Below are 3,315 nucleotides of genomic sequence, written 5' to 3'. Positions count from 1 at the left end.
TTAAAGGAAAAACTCGGTTGAAACATAAGGATAGCACGCTTATTTACATCGACTTTAACATTACAGACCTGCATTTGTTTTATGCGCTCACTTGGTTCCGCGAATGTGAAATAGACATGTTTATAATCAACCAATTGTGAATTTCACCGTCAAGAATTAAAATAAAACCCAATGTTTTATATAATAAGCGGAAGTCGAAGCAATAAAACCGATGGTCGTTTTGTTTACAGTTTCTCTGTTTGACTCTCACATATGCTGTTACGCCTGTCATCTTAAATTAAGAATGTTTATACATACACGATTTTCAGTTGCCTCTGATACGTATACGTGAGTAAATTGTTTCGTTATTTTATTGATTATTACAAATCAAATTCAAAACGACCCAATTCATTTTCCCGAAAATTTGAGAAAATAATAATTTTATTCTTAGTATTACACTACATCTATCCCAACTGATATACGTGTCCTTGCAAAAATGTTGATGACGTCATCGCAATTTTTTTTTAAATTCCCACTACAAAAATGTAATGAGAAAAAAAACACAATAGGCATGCAGTCGTCAAGTTTCCGACTGCGAGGGAAGTACTGTCTAAACTCTTTAGACCAATTTTTTCCGTTGGTTATCTGCTTTAAATATATTACTTCCCGAGAGTAAGCAAAGAAAGTATTGTAATCGAGTCCGTTGGCCGACTCTCTACTTTTGCATTTTCTCGACCATGACCCCTAGAGGACGAAGAAATAGGTCTCCCGTCTGGCCGTCTGGCCGTCTGTCCGTCTGTCTGCCGTCCCGGATTTTTATTAGACAGATAATCTCTGAAAGTACTGGGCCAATTGTTATGAATTTTTTTATTTATATTAGATATATCATGTAGATGGTAAAACGCCAACCAAAATTTGTCTGATCATCCCCACCGCTAATTGGATGACGTCACTTCGAAATTGTACATAGTAAATGGGTTTTAAATTGTATCAAATAACATAATCTTACACATGTAGTTTATGACTCCGAATTGAGATTTTACCCGAAACTTCCAGATTTTTGGAAAAAAAAAATCAAAATTATGGAACAACATTTTGACATTTAATTTGTAATTTGCAAAACCGAATGCTTTGAAATCTTGTAGATGGTTTACAGTTGTGATAAGCATGATAAGTTTTTATTCAAAATATATTTACTTGTCCCCTCCAACAGATTGATGACGTCACCTCAAAAGTTTGCTGAATAGGGCAAATTGTTTTTGGATACGCCACTGGAGCTTAATGCCATTTTGATGTAAAAAAAAAAACTATGGAAAGAATCGGAAAAGCAAGTACTAGACATGTAGTTCTATAAAATACTATAATAGTATTCCTATCTGAAATGTAGAAAATGTGATGAGTCTGTACTTGTAATTTATCATTTCATTCATATTTTTTGGATTTGCATATACAGGGTGACTCAAAAAAATTAATGCATGCGTGAATATATTTTTATTTATTTAATCAGGAACTACAAAACCGAATGCTTTGAAATCTTGGAGATGTTTTACAGTTATCATAGGCATGATAAATTTTTAGTCAAAATATATTTCTTCATCCCCCCTTAAAAAATTGATGACGTCACCTCAAAATTTTTCCGAAAAAATGCAATCTTAAATGTGGATTGTGCAAAGTATGATGAGTCTGTAATTGTGATTTATCACTGCATAAAAATTTTTTAGATTTACTTATGCCCATTTGCACCAACGTTAGCAGTAAGCATTGCTTAGCTAAGCAATTCTTAAAAGTAACTACTTCTTAAATTGTACAGTTGTTGCACCGTCACCGCTTAGACTCTACTTAACCAAGTAATACTTAGTTGGGGAATTGTGTAAAAGTTTCATTTCTATTGGCAACACTGACGTTTGTTGTTATTGGAACATCAAAAATTTCAGGTTAGTTTGTTGTGTGTACAACAGTCATTGACACCGCGCGTGTGTAGTTGTGATATTGTTGAATTAATTTGATGTGGTGTTGAATGTGTGTTTAAAAAATGGATGTGTTCGACGCGTACGAGAATGACTTAGAAGACATTGAAATTGTTGAGATGGGAATTCCACGGCAGATGTACACTAGAGCTGATCATTTCTATGGTTTACCAGAGCTTCAATTTTTCCAAAGATTTCGACTAACAAAACCAACAGTTTTACATTTATTAACGTTAATTGAAGAACGCTTGGAATTTCCTACAGACAGGTAAAAGTGGTTAAAAAATTTAATGTGTAAATATATTATGATTTGATCATTACAGAAATCAGGCGGTGTCACCTATAAATCAGCTGCTTACTACATTACGATTCTTTGCAAGCGGGGTCCATTTGAGTACAGTAGCGGACTATATGGGAATGCACATCTCAACTGTGTCGAGAATAATTAGACGTGTATTGGACGCTATAGCAAAGCTTTACCACCATTTTATTAAGATGCCCCAAACTCTCATGGAGCAAAGGCTTATTGAAAATGGTTTTTTTGACATCGCGAGAATGGAGATTATCCAAATTGTATAATATTGGGTAAGTTTCAGTTTTTAATATGTGTAAAAATACATTGCATTTGTTTTCAGGTGATGGTGGCTATGGTGTAAGACACTATTTTTTTACACCATTATTAAATCCACACACTCAAGAAGAGCAGTTGTATAATGAAGCTCATATTCGTACAAGAAATGTCATCGAAAGAACTTTTGGTGTCTGCAAACGAAGATTTCCTGTGCTAGCATATGGATGTCGATTAAAAAAGAAACTGTTTTGAGTATTATAATTGCGTGTGCAGTCCTGCATAATATAGCTCGACAAATCGGTGAAGATGAACCTCCTCTCCCAGCTGACATTAACCAGCATGAACTGCAGCGCCTTATTGAAGACGGTCAAATACCAGAGGTCAATGTTATTGACAACCAAAGGAGGGGCAGTGAAATTAGAAGAAATTTTATAACAAATTTTTTTGGAAATTTATAAATTTAACAAATAAATGTTTTATTAATATTTTATTTTATATTTTATTGTTTTTCCGTATTATCCTGTTTCAGTTTTCTCAGCTGCTCCTTTTTTATTTCAATATCTAGTTCTAAAATTTGCTTTCGAAGCAAAAATTTAACTTGCTTTCTTTCTTCGTCATGTTTTTGTCCTTCGAGTTGTGCCTCAACTAACTTCATTTTCTTTGTAGCTAGTTCGTCGTAAGCTTTCGATAAATGGCTGGAATGTAGTGCTGTTATTGTTGGCCTCCTCCTATTAATGACTGATTAATGTTAAGACAAAGGTCTTTTCATCTGCCGTAAAATTTGCTCCCCTCTGGCGC

At 34.1% G+C, this 3,315-nt stretch overlaps 1 long non-coding RNA gene across 1 annotated transcript; it reads left to right on the top strand.

The window, feature by feature from the left end:
• Positions 1-1,713: 1,713 nt before the first annotated feature.
• Positions 1,714-3,007, top strand: LOC135134515 (uncharacterized). The gene is made up of 3 exons (XR_010281329.1): positions 1,714-2,214; positions 2,270-2,531; positions 2,582-3,007. It is a non-coding gene; the product is annotated as an uncharacterized LOC135134515 (long non-coding RNA).
• The last annotated feature ends 308 nt before the right edge of the window (positions 3,008-3,315 follow it).

This window comes from Zophobas morio, unplaced genomic scaffold (genome assembly GCF_036711695.1).
Source record: "Zophobas morio isolate AGI-343-1 ecotype UQ-CSIRO unplaced genomic scaffold, CSIRO_AGI_Zmor_V1 ptg000023l, whole genome shotgun sequence".
Lineage (NCBI taxonomy): Eukaryota > Metazoa > Arthropoda > Insecta > Coleoptera > Tenebrionidae > Zophobas > Zophobas morio.
This window is presented reverse-complemented; position numbering and strand designations above follow the sequence as displayed.